Below are 23,762 nucleotides of genomic sequence, written 5' to 3'. Positions count from 1 at the left end.
ATTAAACCGTTTATATCGATGCATACAAACCACATATATGTTGCATACATGACATATGTTACTGTGTGTTAAATAGCACTAAAAAGTTTATCTTTATTGTGGCCGATCGCTGAACTTTGATTGCAAGCAGACATGACCAGACTTGTCAGTATTACAGCGTGACATGTCCAGACCTGTATATTAGCGATAAAAGATTTACACCAAATACTGTGTATTAAATTAAACATTATTTTTTGCAAACATATGTAGAAACAGTGTATTTGGTTTTAAATTGAAAAATATTTAAAAAGCTTAACTGTATATTACAACCTATGTTGCATACATGACATATGTTACTGTGTGTTAAATACATAGTTGCCTACCCTCCCTCATTTTGCAGGAGACTCCCTGAAATAGCAGCAATCTCCCTCACTCCCTGAAAAGTCCATCAATCTCCCTCATTCTTGGGGGAAAAATAAATCAGATACATACATTCAAATGGGATCCTTAGTGCCATTTCCCTGCATTGGTTATAAGGCACAATGGATCCCTATGGCCACTTACAGTATATTGAACCTCTTGTAAGACACAATACACAAACAAATCCTGCAAAATATCAGTGTCTTTTCTTCAACAAATAGATCTTACTAACTTTGGGGCTCATTTACATTTGGATGTAAGTCATTTTCATGACACGCCTCCCCGATGTAGTAGTACTCGCCCGCGCTGATAGGTGTTACTTTCACAATCTCCCTGAAATGCTTTTTCAAAAGTAGGCAAGTATGGTTAAATAGCACTAAAAAGTTTATCTTTATTGTGGCCGATCGCTGAACTTTGATTGCAAGCAGACATGACCAGACTTGTCAGTATTAAAGCGTGACATGTCCAGACCTGTATATTAGCGATAAAAGATTTACACCAAATACTGTGTATTAAACCGTTTATATCGATGCATACAAACCACATATATGTTGCATACATGACATATGTTACTGTGTGTTAAATAGCACTAAAAAGTTTATCTTTATTGTGGCCGATCGCTGAACTTTGATTGCAAGCAGACATGACCAGACTTGTCAGTATTAAAGCGTGACATGTCCAGATCTGTATATTAGCGATAAAAGATTTACACCAAATACTGTGTATTAAACCGTTTATATCGATGCATACAAACCACATATATGTTGCATACATGACATATGTTACTGTGTGTTAAATAGCACTAAAAAGTTTATCTATATTGTGGCCGATCGCTGAACTTTGATTGCAAGCAGACATGACCAGACTTGTCAGTATTACAGCGTGACATGTCCAGACCTGTATATTAGCGATAAAAGATTTACACCAAATACTGTGTATTAAACCGTTTATATCGATGCATACAGACCACATATTACAGTGTATTACAGAGTATATAGCACTGTATACAGACCACATATTACAGTGTATTACAACGTGTATAACGCTGCAAGCATACCACATATTACTGTGTATTAAACCGTTTATATCGCAGCATACAAGCCGTATGTTACAGTGTATTAAACAGTGTGTGTATTGCTGCATACATGCCATTTATTACTGTGTATTACAGAGTGTATAGCACTGTATACAGACCACATATTACAGTGTATTATAAGTGTATAACGCGGCAAGCATACCATATATTACTGTGTATTACAGAGTGTATAGCACTGTATACAGACCACATATTACTGGGTATTACGTGTATAACGCTGCAAGCATACCACATATTACTGTGTATTAAACCGTTTATATCGCAGCATACAAGCCGTATGTTACAGTGTATTAAACAGTGTGTGTATTGCTGCATACATGCCATTTATTACTGTGTATTACAGAGTGTATAGCACTGTATACAGACCACATATTACAGTGTATTATAAGTGTATAACGCGGCAAGCATACCATATATTACTGTGTATTACAGAGTGTATAGCACTGTATACAGACCACATATTACTGGGTATTACGTGTATAACGCTGCAAGCATACCACATATTACAGTGTATTACAGAGTGTATAGCACTGTATACAGACCACATATTACTGGGTATTACAACGTGTATAACGCTGCAAGCATACCACATATTACTGGGTATTAAACCGTTTATATAGCTGAGCACCATATATTACTGTATAAGTTACTGTGTGTTAAATAGCACTAAAAAGTTTAAACATTATTTTTTGCAAACATATGTAGAAACAGTGTATTTGGTTTTAAATTGAAAAATATTTAAAAAGCTTAACTGTATATTACAACCTATGTTGCATACATGACATATGTTACTGTGTGTTAAATAGCACTAAAAAGTTTATCTTTATTGTGGGCGATCGCTGAACTTTGATTGCAAGCAGACATGACCAGACTTGTCAGTATTACAGCGTGACATGTCCAGACCTGTATATTAGCGATAAAAGATTTACACCAAATACTGTGTATTAAATTAAACATTATTTTTTTGCAAACATATGTAGAAACAGTGTATTTGGTTTTAAATTGAAAAATATTTAAAAAGCTTAACTGTATATTACAACCTATGTTGCATACATGACATATGTTACTGTGTGTTAAATAGCACTAAAAAGTTTTATTACAACCTATGTTGCATACCTGACATATGTTACTGTGTGTTACATAGCACTAAAAAGTTTAATCATTATTTTTTGCAAACATATGTAGAAACAGTGTATTTGGTTTTAAATTGAAAAATATTTAAAAAGCTTAACTGTATATTACAACCTATGTTGCATACCTGACATATGTTACTGTGTGTTAAATAGCACTAAAAAGTTTAAACATTATTTTTTGCAAACATATGTAGAAACAGTGTATTTGGTTTTAAATTGAAAAATATTTAAAAAGCTTAACTGTATATTACAACCTATGTTGCATACCTGACATATGTTACTGTGTGTTAAATAGCACTAAAAAGTTTAAACATTATTTTTTGCAAACATATGTAGAAACAGTGTATTTGGTTTTAAATTGAAAAATATTTAAAAAGCTTAACTGTATATTACAACCTATGTTGCATACATGACATATGTTACTGTGTGTTAAATAGCACTAAAAATATATTTTGCTAATGTAATACCCTTATGGGTGTATGAATTTTAAACAAATAATACTATGTGATCATGTGCAATCTGACTATCTGCACCAGTATTATGTGTTCCAGAATCATAATATATATAATAAATGTATATCGTTTAAATAAGACACAGATGCATTAAATTGAATAGTAACAATACTCTTATGTTATGTTGGTAATAATGTAACGGGCTATTTTAACATAACAGATCCTATTTAGGAAAATGATTACATGATATGCCTAGTGACCCAAGTTATTAAAACTTTTTACTGTAAATATAATGTTTGTGCATGCATACGCCATGAGATATGTACTTCTATTAAGCACAAACAAGCATATTGGCATTCTACTCTGACATTTAGGGTAAAAGATTAGAATGGATCAAGGTAGCATAGCGTAAGGACAGACATAGGTTCAGCGGCCTCTTTGACAATCCATGTTATGGATATGAAGTAAAACCACCATTAATAAGCATTAAAAAGGAAACCATCCTAAAATTTTGGTATAATTTTTAAACAAATAATACTATGTGATCATGTGCAATCTGACTATCTGCGCCAGTATTATGTGTTCCAGAATCATAATATATATGATAAATATATAGCGTTTAAATAAGATACAGCATTCTCACACTGACATACATATGAAAACCGATAATAAGCAGTTCCGGCTACTGTAATCCTTTACATGATGATTTTGGTATATACACATATACTACAGGTCACTACAAAGATATGAATCATGATATATAAGATCACTAAACAAAACAAGAGATCTGTAATGATTTCTGACTAACTAGTTAACTCAGTATACAGTAATCATATAGGTCCCTGTGTCATATAGATATGCGCTTGGCATAAATATTTCCACACGTTCCTAAATCTAAGATGTTTCATGCATGTTGTAACACTAAATATTGCAAATAGAATATCAACATGACAGATGATACAACTGAATTTATCATGATGAATCTTATATATTCCTATATTTTGCTAATGTAATATCCTTATGGGGGTATGAATTTTAAACAAATAATACTATGTGATCATGTGCAATCTGACTATGTGCACCAGTATTATGTGTTCCAGAATCATAATATATTTGATAAATATATATTGTTTAAATAAGACACAGATGCATTAAATTGAATAGTAACAATATTCTTATGTTATGTTGGTAATAATGTAACGGGGTATTTTAACATAACAGATCCTATTTAGGAAAATGATGACATGATATGCCTAGTGACCCAAGTTATTAAAACTTTTTACTGTAAATATAATGTTTGTGCATGCATACGCCATGAGATATGTACTTCTATTAAGCACAAACAAGCATATTGGCATTCTACTCTGACATTTAGGGTAAAAGATTAGAATGGATCAAGGTAGCATAGCGTAAGGACAGACATAGGTTCAGCGGCCTCTTTGACAATCCATGTTATGGATATGAAGTATACCCACCATTAATAAGCATTAAAAAGGATACCAAGAATATGATTTTGACATATGGCCCCAGATTTTCAAATAAAGGATGTGCAGCGTATCTCCTTATTTAATCCTAATGAAGTCATAGTATTCAACAGGCATATGTATCTAGATTTTTCTTTAGTGACATACATAGTGATGTTACAACCACTTATATCTAGCTCAAACTGTTCTAGATCATACATTTTCACCTTTTTGTGATTACTAGCGTGGAATCGTAGAAAGTGTCATGCCAAAACTTGTAATTTTCTTCATGTTGCTTAAATCTCTTTGTGTATTTTTAATGATAAACACATGATCCAATATCGTTTTAAAAAGCATCTTAGTCATGCTGATATATTTATAAATGAATGGGCCTATTAAGCAGTAAATTACACCAAATGTGTGGAGCAGTTAATGAATCTTTTTTATTTCTGTTTTATTGTTATTTCTGTCAGAGAACTTCTGAGTGATATGAATATATTGGCATGCTTGACATGGTCCACAGGGATAACAGACAGATAATGGTGGATTTTTCCTCTGATGCTTGGAAAAGTGACTTCTAAACAAATTATCCCGTAAATTTGTTGATATCTTCCAGATGATCTGTATGGTCTTATCAAATTCTTTCTTCAGAGCATAAACAGTGGTGAGTATATATCGATATTTGTGTAATGACGCATTGATGTGTATCCACTCTTTACAGTATGTAACAATGTATCTTATTTGGCACAAGGCGCGTTCTCTTGTCTTGGTTATAAGTAAGGATATACATTGTTACATACTGTAAAGAGTGGATACACATCAATGCGTCATTACACAAATATCGATATATACTCACCACTGTTTATGCTCTGAAGAAAGAATTTGATAAGACCATACAGATCATCTGGAAGATATCAACAAATTTACGGGATAATTTGTTTAGAAGTCACTTTTCCAAGCATCAGAGGAAAAATCCATCATTATCTGTCTGTTATCCCTGTGGACCATGTCAAGCATGCCAATATATTCATATCACTCAGAAGTTCTCTGACAGAAATAACAATAAAACAGAAATAAAAAAGATTCATTAACTGCTCCACACATTTGGTGTAATTTACTGCTTAATAGGCCCATTCATTTATAAATATATCAGCATGACTAAGATGCTTTTTAAAACGATATTGGATCATGTGTTTATCATTAAAAATACACAAAGAGATTTAAGCAACATGAAGAAAATTACAAGTTTTGGCATGACACTTTCTACGATTCCACGCTAGTAATCACAAAAAGGTGAAAATGTATGATCTAGAACAGTTTGAGCTAGATATAAGTGGTTGTAACATCACTATGTATGTCACTAAAGAAAAATCTAGATACATATGCCTGTTGAATACTATGACTTCATTAGGATTAAATAAGGAGATACGCTGCACATCCTTTATTTGAAAATCTGGGGCCATATGTCAAAATCATATTCTTGGTATCCTTTTTAATGCTTATTAATGGTGGGTATACTTCATATCCATAACATGGATTGTCAAAGAGGCCGCTGAACCTATGTCTGTCCTTACGCTATGCTACCTTGATCCATTCTAATCTTTTACCCTAAATGTTAGAGTAGAATGCCAATATGCTTGTTTGTGCTTAATAGAAGTACATATCTCATGGCGTATGCATGCACAAACATTATATTTACAGTAAAAAGTTTTAATAACTTGGGTCACTAGGCATCTCATGTCATCATTTTCCTAAATAGGATCTGTTATGTTAAAATAGCCCGTTACATTATTACCAACATAACATAATAGTATTGTTACTATTCAATTTAATGCATCTGTGTCTTATTTAAACGATATACATTTATTATATATATTATGATTCTGGAACACATAATACTGGTGCAGATAGTCAGATTGCACATGATCACATAGTATTATTTGTTTAAAATTCATACCCCCATAAGGGTATTACATTAGCAAAATATAGGACTATATAAGATTCATCATGATAAATTCAGTTGTATCATCTGTCATGTTGATATTCTATTTGCAATATTTAGTGTTACAACATGCATGAAACATCTTAGATTTAGGAACGTGTGGAAATATTTATGCCAAGCGCATATCTATATGACACAGGGACCTATATGATTACTGTATACTGAGTTAACTAGTTAGTCAGAAATCATTACAGATCTCTTGTTTTGTTTAGTGATCTTATATATCATGATTCATATCTTTGTAGTGACCTGTAGTATATGTGTATATACCAAAATCATCATGTAAAGGATTACAGTAGCCGGAACTGCTTATTATCGGTTTTCATATGTATGTCAGTGTGAGAATGCTGTATCTTATTTAAACGCTATATATTTATCATATATATTATGATTCTGGAACACATAATACTGGCGCAGATAGTCAGATTGCACATGATCACATAGTATTATTTGTTTAAAAATTATACCAAAATTTTAGGATGGTTTCCTTTTTAATGCTTATTAATGGTGGTTTTACTTCATATCCATAACATGGATTGTCAAAGAGGCCGCGGAACCTATGTCTGTCCTTACGCTATGCTACCTTGATCCATTCTAATCTTTTACCCTAAATGTCAGAGTAGAATGCCAATATGCTTGTTTGTGCTTAATAGAAGTACATATCTCATGGCGTATGCATGCACAAACATTATATTTACAGTAAAAAGTTTTAATAACTTGGGTCACTAGGCATATCATGTAATCATTTTCCTAAATAGGATCTGTTATGTTAAAATAGCCCGTTACATTATTACCAACATAACATAAGAGTATTGTTACTATTCAATTTAATGCATCTGTGTCTTATTTAAACGATATACATTTATTATATATATTATGATTCTGGAACACATAATACTGGTGCAGATAGTCAGATTGCACATGATCACATAGTATTATTTGTTTAAAATTCATACACCCATAAGGGTATTACATTAGCAAAATATATTTTTAGTGCTATTTAACACACAGTAACATATGTCATGTATGCAACATAGGTTGTAATATACAGTTAAGCTTTTTAAATATTTTTCAATTTAAAACCAAATACACTGTTTCTACATATGTTTGCAAAAAATAATGTTTAAACTTTTTAGTGCTATTTAACACACAGTAACATATGTCAGGTATGCAACATAGGTTGTAATATACAGTTAAGCTTTTTAAATATTTTTCAATTTAAAACCAAATACACTGTTTCTACATATGTTTGCAAAAAATAATGTTTAAACTTTTTAGTGCTATTTAACACACAGTAACATATGTCAGGTATGCAACATAGGTTGTAATATACAGTTAAGCTTTTTAAATATTTTTCAATTTAAAACCAAATACACTGTTTCTACATATGTTTGCAAAAAATAATGATTAAACTTTTTAGTGCTATGTAACACACAGTAACATATGTCAGGTATGCAACATAGGTTGTAATAAAACTTTTTAGTGCTATTTAACACACAGTAACATATGTCATGTATGCAACATAGGTTGTAATATACAGTTAAGCTTTTTAAATATTTTTCAATTTAAAACCAAATACACTGTTTCTACATATGTTTGCAAAAAAATAATGTTTAATTTAATACACAGTATTTGGTGTAAATCTTTTATCGCTAATATACAGGTCTGGACATGTCACGCTGTAATACTGACAAGTCTGGTCATGTCTGCTTGCAATCAAAGTTCAGCGATCGCCCACAATAAAGATAAACTTTTTAGTGCTATTTAACACACAGTAACATATGTCATGTATGCAACATAGGTTGTAATATACAGTTAAGCTTTTTAAATATTTTTCAATTTAAAACCAAATACACTGTTTCTACATATGTTTGCAAAAAATAATGTTTAAACTTTTTAGTGCTATTTAACACACAGTAACTTATACAGTAATATATGGTGCTCAGCTATATAAACGGTTTAATACCCAGTAATATGTGGTATGCTTGCAGCGTTATACACGTTGTAATACCCAGTAATATGTGGTCTGTATACAGTGCTATACACTCTGTAATACACTGTAATATGTGGTATGCTTGCAGCGTTATACACGTAATACCCAGTAATATGTGGTCTGTATACAGTGCTATACACTCTGTAATACACAGTAATATATGGTATGCTTGCCGCGTTATACACTTATAATACACTGTAATATGTGGTCTGTATACAGTGCTATACACTCTGTAATACACAGTAATAAATGGCATGTATGCAGCAATACACACACTGTTTAATACACTGTAACATACGGCTTGTATGCTGCGATATAAACGGTTTAATACACAGTAATATGTGGTATGCTTGCAGCGTTATACACGTAATACCCAGTAATATGTGGTCTGTATACAGTGCTATACACTCTGTAATACACAGTAATATATGGTATGCTTGCCGCGTTATACACTTATAATACACTGTAATATGTGGTCTGTATACAGTGCTATACACTCTGTAATACACAGTAATAAATGGCATGTATGCAGCAATACACACACTGTTTAATACACTGTAACATACGGCTTGTATGCTGCGATATAAACGGTTTAATACACAGTAATATGTGGTATGCTTGCAGCGTTATACACGTTGTAATACACTGTAATATGTGGTCTGTATACAGTGCTATATACTCTGTAATACACTGTAATATGTGGTCTGTATGCATCGATATAAACGGTTTAATACACAGTATTTGGTGTAAATCTTTTATCGCTAATATACAGGTCTGGACATGTCACGCTGTAATACTGACAAGTCTGGTCATGTCTGCTTGCAATCAAAGTTCAGCGATCGGCCACAATATAGATAAACTTTTTAGTGCTATTTAACACACAGTAACATATGTCATGTATGCAACATATATGTGGTTTGTATGCATCGATATAAACGGTTTAATACACAGTATTTGGTGTAAATCTTTTATCGCTAATATACAGATCTGGACATGTCACGCTTTAATACTGACAAGTCTGGTCATGTCTGCTTGCAATCAAAGTTCAGCGATCGGCCACAATAAAGATAAACTTTTTAGTGCTATTTAACACACAGTAACATATGTCATGTATGCAACATATATGTGGTTTGTATGCATCGATATAAACGGTTTAATACACAGTATTTGGTGTAAATCTTTTATCGCTAATATACAGGTCTGGACATGTCACGCTTTAATACTGACAAGTCTGGTCATGTCTGCTTGCAATCAAAGTTCAGCGATCGGCCACAATAAAGATAAACTTTTTAGTGCTATTTAACCATACTTGCCTACTTTTGAAAAAGCATTTCAGGGAGATTGTGAAAGTAACACCTATCAGCGCGGGCGAGTACTACTACATCGGGGAGGCGTGTCATGAAAATGACTTACATCCAAATGTAAATGAGCCCCAAAGTTAGTAAGATCTATTTGTTGAAGAAAAGACACTGATATTTTGCAGGATTTGTTTGTGTATTGTGTCTTACAAGAGGTTCAATATACTGTAAGTGGCCATAGGGATCCATTGTGCCTTATAACCAATGCAGGGAAATGGCACTAAGGATCCCATTTGAATGTATGTATCTGATTTATTTTTCCCCCAAGAATGAGGGAGATTGATGGACTTTTCAGGGAGTGAGGGAGATTGCTGCTATTTCAGGGAGTCTCCTGCAAAATGAGGGAGGGTAGGCAACTATGTATTTAACACACAGTAACATATGTCATGTATGCAACATAGGTTGTAATATACAGTTAAGCTTTTTAAATATTTTTCAATTTAAAACCAAATACACTGTTTCTACATATGTTTGCAAAAAATAATGTTTAATTTAATACACAGTATTTGGTGTAAATCTTTTATCGCTAATATACAGGTCTGGACATGTCACGCTGTAATACTGACAAGTCTGGTCATGTCTGCTTGCAATCAAAGTTCAGCGATCGGCCACAATAAAGATAAACTTTTTAGTGCTATTTAACACACAGTAACATATGTCATGTATGCAACATATATGTGGTTTGTATGCATCGATATAAACGGTTTAATACACAGTATTTGGTGTAAATCTTTTATCGCTAATATACAGGTCTGGACATGTCACACTTTAATACTGACAAGTCTGGTCATGTCTGCTTGCAATCAAAGTTCAGCGATCGGCCACAATAAAGATAAACTTTTTAGTGCTATTTAACACACAGTAACATATGTCATGTATGCAACATAGGTTGTAATATACAGTTAAGCTTTTTAAATATTTTTCAATTTAAAACCAAATACACTGTTTCTACATATGTTTGAAAAAAAAAAAAAAAAAAAAAAAATGGACATGTCACGCTGTAATACTGACAAGTCTGGTCATGTCTGCTTGCAATCAAAGTTCAGCGATCGGCCACAATAAAGATAAACTTTTTAGTGCTATTTAACACACAGTAACATATGTCAGGTATGCAACATAGGTTGTAATATACAGTTAAGCTTTTTAAATATTTTTCAATTTAAAACCAAATACACTGTTTCTACATATGTTTGCAAAAAATAATGTTTAATGCAGAAGTAGACTATGGTAACCTCAGCACAGCCTAGAAGAACAATAAGCAATATGGAAGCCATCACGATGATTATTACATGTCTTATGCTTTGGAGAAGGGAAATGTTCTACCCACAGTAATGAGTGTGTTTATATGGTGCTAATGTTCCTCTACAGAGATAACAATCGAAAATGGTCATGGTCAAATTGTACATCGTACTTCTGAGAGTTCTGTGACATTTTAAAATGACCTGTGATGAACCCGAGCGTCTAAGAAATGGACATGGTCAAATTGCACATCGTACTTCTGAGGGTTTCTGTGACATTTAAAATGACCTTTGTGACATTTTAAAATGACCTTTTAAATTAGTGCCATGTGTGATGATCCCGTGCTTCTAAGAAAATGGCCACGGTCATTAGTGATTATCCTTTTTAAAACTGTAACATGTGTGACTCATGAAGTTTCAGCTGCTGGAATGTAAGAACATTTTGTGTTACAAAAAAAAAAAAAAAAAGATGTATTTTAAAGTGTGTGTCATATGTGACATTCTTTTCAAAGCCATTAACTTTTAATACGGTTTAATATCGAACACTATAAATTTATATAAAATTTAATATTAAGCGATATAAAACACTATCATTTAATATTAAAAGGAGGTGGAGCCTAGGAGCAAGGGGTGTCACCACCTGTCAAGTTTGACAGAAAGGTTGTCTTTATCTACTATCGAAGACCCTATACCGTTAAAATGGGTGTCATGGTATGGCTCTTGGGCCGGAATATTAAGTTCTGCCAGCCTTCTCAGAAGTTGAGACCAAGATTGGGCCTTTCCGGATAATTAAACAGATTAATCCTGTGGCCTTTCGTCTCAAGTTACCCAGGTCTTTGAAGATTAATAACACCTTTCACTGCTTTCTTCTGAAACCAGCTTTCTTTTCATCTAAATTCAGTGGTAGCCATTCCAAGAAGCCATCTTCAGTAGTGATTCAAGAGCATCATGAATATGTTGTGCAAAGAATCTTTTTTTCCAAGTTTGTCCAGGGACAAGTTAATTTCCTGGTTCATTGGAAAGGTTATGGGCCTGTAGAGATAGCCCGGGTTCCTGAGAGATTCCTTCATGCCCCTAAGCTTAAAAATTATTTTAGAAAATGTTCCGGACAAGCCCGGATCTAGGGGTTCCTTAACCCCTCTTCAAGTGTGTGTGTGTGTGTGTGTGTGTGTGTGTGTGTGTGTGTGTGTGGGGGGGGTACTATTATGAGCCGCTGCAGCTCGTCGCCCCGAGTACCAGTCATTGCTAGGCGAGTGCTTCCGGACAGCGATCCCTATCAGTTGCTAGGCAACCGGGAACCTGGGCGGCTGCGAAGAAGCCTGGCTTTAAGTTTAGTGTGTTTCCCTGTACATGCAGCGCTGCAGCTGCACTGAATTATTTATTTTGTCTGACACTCCCAGTCTGGCGCCCCTCATTGGTGCACCCTGCTGTTATAAGGCAGGGTGCACCCTGCTGTTATAAGGCAGTCATACCTTGCTAGTTATAGTTTCTGCCTTGGTATAAACTGCAGGTCCATGTTCCTGGTGCCTGCACTTAGCATTTATCCTGTGGATACTCTGCCAGATTCCCTGTCCGTCTGAGTCCAAGTCCCTGCCTTGTGTTCTCAGTTCCAGTGTGTTAACCTCTGGTCTACTTTCTTAGTGTTTCCTGGTCTTAGCCTGCAAGTAATACCACCTGCACTGTGCTTGTATACCATCTCGCAGTTCTCCTGCTGAGATCCTGGTCTAGTCCAGAAGCACTCCTTCCATGTATCAGTGGTGTCCATACCCACTCTCAGTCATTCCTCCACTTCAAATCCCATGGTCCCTAGTCTATTGCGTGAACCCCTATTGCTAGAGGTATAAGTCCAGATGGCAACTTAAGTACCAGTGTGCATGTCATGCACTAAGAGAACAGCAGGGAGCGGCTGTTATTGGCGGAAGACCCTCTTACCAGCTCTAAGGGTCTCACGCAGTAGTGCTAGGGTTCATAACAAAACCACATTATCCTCCACAGGAAAAAAATTACGTGCAATAGCCTCAAATGGATGAAAAACTAACAGATTGGCCCCAACAAAAAGAAAATAACACATTGGCCCCCAGGAGGACAAATATAAAACAAAGTGGCCCCAGTATGAAAAATAAAACACATCAGCCCCCAGGGCATGGGTCATTAGGTCGGCAAGACTTAGGTCGACAGTCATTAGGTCAACCACTATTGGTCAACATGCATTAGGTCGACATGGTCAGTAGGTTGACATGGTCATTAGGTCGACTTGTACTAGGTCAACATGGAAAAAAGTCTACATGATGTTTTTTTACTGTTTTTGGTGTTGTTTTCTACGTAAAGTGAAGGAGAACCCCAATTAGTGCACCGTGTCCCCTCGCATGGTTTGCGAGCTTTGGGCACAGGTTACCTTTCCCAATCATAGTTCACGTGGATCGTAAAGTATGGAAAAGTTCAATAAATGGAAAAAAATGTGAAAAACTCATGTCAACCTTTTTCCATGTCGATATAGTACAAGTCAACCTAATGACAATGTTGACCTAGTGTCCATGTCGACCTAATGCATGTTGACCAATAGTGGTTGACCTAATGACTGTCGACCTAAGTCTTGTCGACCTAATGACCGTATCCCGGCCCCCGACAGGTAAAAAAATTAAAACACATTGGCCCCCGACAGGAACAAAAAAGCACACATTAGCCAGTGATGTGCGGTGAGGTGAGGCAGAGGCTTTCTTGTCATTCTCCACTATATGCCAGAGTGTTGACTATATAAAATATATGAAAAATACAAAGAATATAATTTATTATAAATATCATCTTTGGCTTATTCTAATCATTTTTATATTTAAAACTATAGCATAAAAAAGGGTATGACAGGTAAGGTAGTGCCTCACCTGCTTATGTTTTCCACATATCTCTGACCAAAACTCACCAAATTTTCAGTATTACCAGAGATACTGCTGCATTTTTTGAACAATGCCCACATGAACCCTTGGGTTCATACAGTATATTGTGTGTATAACTGGCTCTGGTACTAGCCAGTGCCTCCTGAGCCATTTACCACATCACACATCAAAGACATTAGACCCCGACAAGAAAAAAAAAGCCCCCGGTAGGAAAAAGAACACATTTGCCTCTGGAGGAATGCAGGAAGAATAAAACACATTGGTCCCTGACAGGGAAAACACACACATTAGCCCCTGCAGAAAACAAACAAACAAACAAACAAACAAACAAACACATTGCTTACATGCTTGACTCGGCCACAGAGAGCAATGAGCATTTGACTGTGAGCTGTCGGGAGCTGTAGTTTATCATGATCACTGAGGTGCCTGGACACTGGCAACAGTTCCAGTGTATGTAACTTGGGTTGGGGGACTACGGTGTCTAGGGGGTTGTTGGTAGTGTATGTACCTGGGGTCTGGTGGGTACTGTTTGTCTACAGGGCCAGGTATAGGGAGGGCAGTGTATGCATCTGGGGCAGGGCCGGCTACAGGCATGTTCGAATAGAGCGGCCGCGTGGGGCGCCACCCTTAATGGGCGCCGCACGCTGGCGCCACCATATTCGTGCCTGGAGCCAGCCTGCTGCCCGGCCTAAACTCTTGTGTGCTCACTATGCGCGCTGTGCGGCGCCGGCGTCTGACGTCAGTGTATCTGGCACTGTGGGGGCATTTATGTATCTGGCACTGTAGGGGCATTTATGTATCTGGAACTGTGGGGACATATCTGGCACTATGTGGCCATTTATGTATCTTGCACTGTTTGGCCATTTATGTATCTGGCACTGCTGGGGGGCATGTCATGTGTATCTGGCACTGCTGGGGGGCATGTCATGTGTTGCTGGTACTGCTGGGGGGCATGTCATGTGTAGCTGGCACTGCTGGGGGGCATATCATGTGTAGCTGGTACGGCTGGGGGGCATATCATGTAGTGTTCCCGCTAGGCATCTGTGGCTAGGCAATGTGTCTCAGTGCTCTACCTGGTGCAATGTGTCTCAGTGCTCTACCTGGTGCAATGTGTCTCAGTGCTCTACCAGGTGCAATGTGTCTCAGTGCCTTCGGCGTGCACTGTACATGCTTTAGCGTGTAGGTAGGGGAGCACCAAGGATTACAGTATGTACATCATTTTGCCCTCCTAACTTAAAAATGTGCCCTCCCTGTGATCAGCACCCTGCCCTAAAAAGTGAACACTATCATGTGTAGCTGGCACTGATGGGGGGCATATCGTGTGTAGATGGCACTGCTGGGGGGCATGTCATGTGTAGCTGGAACTGCTGGGGGGCATGTCATGTGTAGCTGGCACTGCTGCGGGTCATGTCATGTGTAGCTGGCACTGCTGCGGGTCATGTCATGTGTAGCTGGCACTGCTGCGGGGCATGTCATGTTTATCTGGCACTGCTGGGGGGCATACCATGTCTATCTGACACTGCACATTATGTGTATCTGGCACTATACTGGAGACATTATGTGTATATGACACTGTACTGGAGACATTGTGTGTAAGGAACACTACTGTGGCTGTTAAGTGTAAGGCTGCTAATTGTGTGTGTATAGGGGGTGTGAAAATATATTTATTTATAGTTTGATAATATGAAGTTGCGAGGCCACGCCCACTTTTCCAGGAGGCACTCGCATAGGGGTTGAGGGGGTGCTTTGAAATTTTCTCGCTCAGTGTGCTAGTAGGCCTGGAGCCGGCCCCGCTCTGGGGCTAGGGAGTAGGGTGGGGAGTGTATGGGGCCACAGGGAAAAGGGCAGTAGGGGGATAGAGGTGTGTGTTCATGGGGCTAGTGGGGGGGGGGGGGGGGTTAGTGTCCAAGGACGAGTAGTATATGTACCTGGGCTGGGGAGTGGGAGGTGGGGTAGTATATGTCCCTAGGGCCAGGAGGAGAGGGTAAGGGTGGTAATAGGATGGGTAGTAGTAGTATATGCACCTGGGCTGGGGGGGGGGGGCTACTGTACATCCAGAAATCTAGGAGTGGGAAGCAGTGTGGTATGGCGGGTAGTATATGTACCTTGTCTGTAAATCTAGAGCTTGCATCCGCAGGCAGCAATAACCATCACAACCCGACCCCCACCCCAAGTTTTCAGTCGCGGGCAGTGATAATCACGCTCCCACCATCCCCAAAGAGTGCAAGCTTGCAGCCGTGGGCAGTAATAATCACACTCCTTCCTCCCCCAGACCTTGCAACCGCAGGCCCCAGCCTGTGGTTGCAAGTGAGTGTCTGAGAAGTTGGGTTTAATAAGTGTCAGAGGGGTTGGGGGTTAGTCAGCAATGGAGGGGCTGTAGTTAGTGTCAGAGGGATTGTTGTCCGTGAGTGTGTGTTGGGGTCAGTGAGTGTCGGAGGGGTGGGGTCAGTGAGTGTTGGGGGGTTGGAGGGAGTGCCGGACAGGTTGGGGTCAGCTTTGTTTTTGTGGCTGCTGGTTTGCTTATGTTTTTTCACATGCTGTAGCTCATCCAATAAAGTATTAATTACATCAATAGTTCCTTTAGATTTTACTGAGAATTTGCTGCCTGCTTTCCCCTTGCATTTGTGTCCAATAACTTTTAACCCAGGGAAATAGTCCAACTGAGGATAAATAACTATGTTACAGGGAAACTTGGTACACCATCAAGACAGCCAACTCCCTCATAAATGCACCCTCTCATATCTTATTTGCATGTGGATGTAACATAAAAAGCACACATTGATGGCCTAATTCAGAAATGCATGCAAAGATCTGCACGTACGTAGAAGCCGCACTGCGCATATGCAGATCTCGTCCTGCAACTTCACTTGCAGTGTCCTGGAGGGTGCAGCCTTATTGGCAAGACTGCGGCCATTTGGGGGGCGAAGCGAGGGCGGAGACAAGCAGTATTACAGAAAATGGGAGCATGTCAGACCCATTTTTGGGCGTGCTGATGCCAGTGGCTTCATCTTTGGATGCAGCTTTGCTGGCTTCAGCAGTAAGAATTTACTTTCCCTGCCATCCTGAGAAACCTCATGGTTACTGAAATCACTGATGTTCACACAGACGATGTTCGATGCTGTGTCCTTGGACACAGCAGCAGATCACAGTTGCGGCAGGAGGCATCTATCTACACAAGACGTCTCCTGTGGTATTACCATATTATCGCAGAGCCGCTGCGTACAAAGATGCAGCAGCTGTTGCAAAAGCATCCATCTCTGAATCAGGGGGGTAATTTCAAGTTGATCGCAGCAGGAAATTTTTTTGCAGTTGGGCAAAACCATGTTCACTGCAGGGAAGGCAGATATAACATTTGCAGAGAGAGTTAGATTTGGGTGGGTTATTTTGTTTCTGTGCAGGGTAAATACTGGCTGCTTTATTTTTACACTGCAATTTAGATTGCAGATTGAACACACCACACCCAAATCTAACTCTCTCTGCACATGTTATATCTGCCCCCCCTGCAGTGCACATGGTTTTGCCCAGTTGCTAAAAAATTTCCTGCTGCGATCAACTTGGAATTACCCCCCAGGTCTTTCGTTTTCAGTGATCCGTCCACCAGAACATGCTAAATGCTGCACCTCTACTGACTGTCATTTTCATAGCTAGGTCAGGTGTGACACACAAAATTGAGCATATTCATTTAAAAAGGGCACATGACAGTAGTGCAATATGATGGTAGCACACTGTGGGGAAGCCTTGGGAAGAGATAAAGTGGAGAGAAATAAAGGGGGTCATTCCGAGTTGTTCGCTCTGTAAATTTTTTCGCATCGCAGCGATTTTCCGCTTAGTGCGCATGCATAATGTCCGCACTGCGACTGCGCCAAGTAAATTGGCTATGCAGTTAGGTATTTTACTCACGGTTTTTCTTCGGTCTGGTGATTGTAATGTGATTGACAGGAAGTGGGTGTTTCTGGGAGGAAACAGGCCGTTTTATGGGTGTGTGCGGAAAAACGCTACCGTTTCTGGGAAAAACGCGGGAGTGGCTGAAGAAACGGAGGAGTGTCTGGGCGAACGCTGGGTGTGTTTGTGACGTCAAACCAGGAACGACAAGCACTGAACTGATCGCAGATGCCGAGTAAGTCTGGAGCTACTCAGAAACTGCTAAGAGGTGTGTGGTCGCAATTTTGAGAATCTTTCGTTCGCAATTTTAAGAAGCTAAGATTCACTCCCAGTAGGCGGCGGCTTAGCGTGTGCAAAGCTGCTAAAAGCAGCTTGCGAGCGAACAACTCGGAATGAGGGCCAATATACCAGCCAATCAGCTCCTAACTGCCATGTTACAGGCTGTGTTTGAAAAATGACAGTTAGGAGCTGGTTGGAAGTTTCTCTGCCACTATGAGAGTTCCGGATGATTGTTGCAATTTACCAGCATTTACTACCACTCTCGTCAGGGCCATCTTAACCTATAGGTACACTGGGCAGCTGCCAGGGCACCAGAATTCTAGGGGCTTCCAAGTAGTGGTGAGTTTTGGTCACACAGTCAGAGCGGTGAGGCAGCATTCTGTACCTGCCTCCCAGCCTGCAGACAGACAGTGAATGGCATTCAACATGCTGATTGGTGGATGGCTGGAGCTATCCACCAATCACAGTGCTGTCAGCCATTCACCGTGTGAAACCATGTAGAGAAATGGTGCAGAACCACAGGAGGGGCAAGTTATGATTTTTGAATGGGTGTGTGGGGGCCTCAGTGCACCACTTTGCCCATGGCCGACTCTTCTGTTAATCTGGAGCTGTCGTCTGTACAGTGGCTGATGTCTGAGTGATGCACATACTGTAGGAGTTATGTTTACAAAGGAAAATCTCTCAAACGTGTCCTGCAGTAGTGACTGGAATCATGGTCTCACCTTGTGTGAGAATTGGAGTGATGTAAAACGCAGCTTTATTGGAGAAAGGACCGGTGGTAGTGCATGCATTGAGGAGGGTTTCAAGTCAGCTGGGAGCAAAAAGGGGAGGATCGGTTCAGCCCTGGACTGGTCCGCATAGCGCGCTGACAGATAGGGTGGCTGGTAAATGGGGAGTGGGGAGCTACCCGTCACTTTTATCAGACATATACTCACCTTTGCCACTGCTCTCAGCTAATGGCACCTTTGCCACTGCTCTCAGCTAATGGCACCCGGAAGTGCCAACTAACCAGAGCAGATGACAGTTTCTAGTTTGTGTTTCAGAAGTGCCATCTGGCCTGCAGAGGGAGGTATGGGATCGGCCCACCTGCAACTTACCCGTTATTCCAGTGGCCCAAACCACTGCTGCAGGGCCAGATTAACAACGGGGCAGATGGAGTTCCAGCTCCAGGCCTCCACATAAAAAAAGGCCCATCACCATGACAGCATGATGATGACCAGCCACCAGCTGGTCACATGGTCGGCCATAAATCATAAGTATTAAAATTGCATTTCTATTCCACAAACAATTATGTCATTTTTGTACTTTTATATACTTAGGGAGGCATTTGGGCTTATAGTGTATGGGGTCTACATGTCTATATGGCATTGGCCTCAGCCCCTCCACTTCTCATAATAGGCCCTTGAACAGTTTCAGCCTCAGGCCCATGAGACCCTTATTCCGGCCCTGACTGCTGGGTGTATTCATTACTCACTAACACATTTTAAAAGTTCCACGGTTCGAGCTAATTATTTCACTTGTGATTCTGTGAGGAGACCTGAAAAATAGATCATAAAACTCATAAGCCAGAGAGAAGAGAGTCTTAAAGAATCTCAATCAAGGGGCAGGATGCATCAATCAGTATTTTGCAGTTTCAAAATGCAATTTTCTATGGTTTGGCAGTTTACAGCATATGCACCAAGCTCTTGAATGTGATACATTCCAGAGCTTGAAACCGTTGGTAATGCCATCTTTAGATGGTGTTACCCAATAGAAGCCTATGGGCTTCTATTCACAATTCCCCCTGAGAGGGATCAAATTATATCCCTCCATCACCCCCACAGCATGTGCATCCTACGATGCATGCGCAAATGGACTCCGGGTCCTAAACCCGTAGGTACCCACACCACAAAGGATGTCTCTCATCGGGAGAGCTATCCTTTGCAAAAATCTTCATGCCTACTGTATATATATGCCATGAGTGGTGGGATATCCCGCCTAAGATCTAAGATAAAATAAATAATAATATAATAATAAACAAATCAACAAACCAACACTAATCTAGAGCAAAGCAAATAGTAGAAAATATTATGTTAATATTAAGGAACAGATGTACAAAGCTGTAGAGAGTGCAGTGGCGTAACTACTCGCGGTGGCTTGGGGGCGAGGGGCTATAGGGGGGGCCGCCACTGATTTAGCGCAGATTGACATGCGGACGAGCGTCTGCATGTTAATCTGCGGTCTCCTTTCCCTCCTTCCCTCCGCTGCTGTGATGGAGGGACACGGAGGGCACAGCGCGCGCCTCTCCTGTGTCCCTCCTGGGTCTCCGGTGGGTCTAATAAAGGAAGTGCCGTTCGTGAGCTCTGATTGGCTCACGAACCGGCACTTCCTTTAACAGAGGGGGACATATGTGGCACTGAGGGGGCATATGTGGCACTGGGGGGGTATATGTATACCTGGCACATGGGGGGGCTATATTTGGCACTGGGGGCACATGAGTACCTGGCACTGTGGGGGAATATCTGGCACTGGGGGCATATGTGGCACTGGGGGGTATATGTGTACCTGGCACATGGGGGGAGCTATATTTGGCACTGGGGGCATGTGAGTACCTGGCACTGGGGGCATATGTGGCACTGGGGGGGTATATGTGTACCTGGCACATGGGGGGGGCTATATTTGGCACAGGGGGCATGTGAGTACCTAGCACTGTGGGGGAATATCTGGCACTGGGGACATATGTGGCACTGGGAGCACAGCCCTAGCAACAAGCACTACCCCCTAGCAACGAGCATGACACCCAGTGCATGAAACCCCTGGCAACGAGCATGACACCCAGTGCATGAAACACCTGGCAACGAGCATAACACCCAGCGCATGAAACCCCTGGCAACGAGCATGACACCCTCAGCATGAAAACCCCTGGCACCGTACATGGAACCAAGAGCATGAAACCCCTGGCAACGAGTAGGTAATTTAAAAGTAATTAGAAGCCTTACTGTAGGACTTAATGTGTAATGGGCATTACGGTGTGTGGCATAATGTATCACGGACATTGCGGTGTGTGTCATAATGTGTCACAGGCATTACGGTGTGTGGCATACTATATCACGGGCATTGTGGTATAATGTCTCAGGGGCATTGCAGTGTGGCATAATGTATAACGGGCATTGCTGTGTGTGGCATAGGGTATAACGGGCATTGCGGTATGTGTCACAGGCATTACGGTGTATGATATACTATATCACGGGCATTGTGATATGTGGTATAATGTCTCAGGGTCATTGCAGTGTGTGACATAATGTATCACGGACATTGCGGTGTGTGTCATAATGTGTCAGGCATTACGGTGTGTTGTATACTATATCACGGGCATTGTGGTATGTGGTATTATGTCTCAGGGTCATTGCATTGTGTGTCATAATGTGTCACAGGCATTGTATGTGCTATAATGTATCAGGGGCATTGCAGTGTGTGGCATAATGTATCACGGACATTGCGGTATGTGTCATAATGTGTCACAGACATTGTATGTGCTATAATGTATCAGGGGCATTGCAGTGTGTGGCATAATGTATCACGGACATTGCGGTGTGTGTCATAATGTGTCAGGCATTACGGTGTGTTGTATACTATATCACGGGCATTGTGGTATGTGGTATTATGTCTCAGGGTCATTGCATTGTGTGTCATAATGTGTCACAGGCATTGTATGTGCTATAATGTATCAGGGGCATTGCAGTGTGTGGCATAATGTATCACGGACATTGCGGTATGTGTCATAATGTGTCACAGACATTGTATGTGCTATAATGTATCAGGGGCATTGCAGTGTGTGGCATAATGTATCACGGACATTGCGGTATGTGTCATAATGTGTCACAGCAGTGGCAGAACAAGCAAGCGGTGGGCCCAGGTGCAACAAAATGCTTTGGCCCCCCCCCCCCCCCCCCATCCCATCCAAGTCCACCCCATGGGCAGTGCGCGCCGTAGGCGCGCGCAAAAATACATAGTGGCGTGGCTTCGTGGGGAAGGGGTGTGTCCACAAAATAATACCAATTCATAAAACGGTGCACAGTAGTCTCCATTCTTCAAATTACGCCGCACAGTAGCACCACTACACCAGGTAGAGACCCTTTTACTCCTTACAGCGAACAGATTCCCCTTTTTACACATAACGGCAGACAGTGTGCACTTTTTACACATAACGGCAGACAGCGTGCCCTCGTTACACATAGCGGCAGACAGCATACACTTTTTACACAATGGCAGACAGCGTGCCCTCGTTACACATAGCGGCAGACAGCGTGCCCTCGTTACACATAGCGGCAGACAGCGTGCACTTTTTACACATTACGGCAGACAGCGTCCCCATTTTACACATTACGGCAGACAGCGTCCCCATTTTACACATTACGGCAGACACCATACACTTTTACACATAACGGCAGATAGCGTGCCCTTTTTACACATTACGGCAGGCAGATTCTACCTTTTTACACATAGCGGCAGGCAGATTCCCCATTTTTATACATAGCGGCAGGCAGATTCCCCATTTTTATACATAGCGGCAGGCAGATTCCCCATTTTTACACATTGCGGCAGGCAGATTCCCCATTTTTACATTGCGGCAGGCAGATTCCCCATTTTTACACATTGCGGCAGGCAGATTCCCCATTTTTACATTGCGGCAGGCAGATTCCCCATTTTTTACATTGCGGCAGGCAGATTCCCCATTTTTATACATAGCGGCAGGCAGTCCCCCCTTTTTACACATTGCGGCAGGCAGTCCCAACAAATAAAAAAAGAAAGAGACAGAAAGAAAGAAAGAAAGAAAGAAAGAAAGAAAGAAAGAAAGAAAGAAAGAAAGAAAGAAAGAAAGAAAGAAAGAAAGAAAGAAAGAAAGAAGAATTATACTTACCCTCTCTGTTGGCTCAGGCTCCTCGGTGCAGCTTCCCGGGCAGTAGAGAAGAAGGAGGAGGGAGGTGAAGGAGGGAGCCGCAGCAGCGCTGTGTTACTGGTGGAGGCGCTGCTGCTGCTGCCCCTCTGCTTCCCTATAGGCTGTTCTCAGAGACAGCCTATAGTGAAGCAGAGGAGCAGCAGCAGCAGCGCCTCCACCAGTAACAAAGCGCTGCTGCGGCTCTCTCCTTCACTGAGAGACTGTGACCTGTTTGTATATGAGGGAGGGAGGGACGGACCCTCCTCCCTCCTTCGTGTGCGGGTGGCCAGAATCGTTCCTTATGACGGGCGGGTCACGGGAGCGCTGGTGTGCGGCTGCGGCATGACATACAATGAGTCATTGTGACTCATTCATGTAATGCCGGCCGGCGGCTGTGGGCCCTTGAGTGCGGCGGGGCCCCAGTGCAATGCACTGCCTGCCCCGCCAGTAGTTCCGCCCCTGTGTCACAGACATTGTATGTGCTATAATGCATCAGGGGCATTGCAGTGTGTAGCATAATGTATAACGGACATTGCAAAGAATTTTTTGGCTTGGGGGAAAAAAGTTTCTAGTTACGCCACTGAGAGAGTGATAAAGAGTAGAGAGACAAACTACCAACCAATCAGCTCATAACTGTCATTTTTCAAACAGACTAACA

This window comes from Pseudophryne corroboree, chromosome 3 (genome assembly GCF_028390025.1).
Source record: "Pseudophryne corroboree isolate aPseCor3 chromosome 3, aPseCor3.hap2, whole genome shotgun sequence".
Taxonomy (NCBI): Eukaryota; Metazoa; Chordata; class Amphibia; order Anura; family Myobatrachidae; genus Pseudophryne; species Pseudophryne corroboree.
This window is presented reverse-complemented; position numbering follows the sequence as displayed.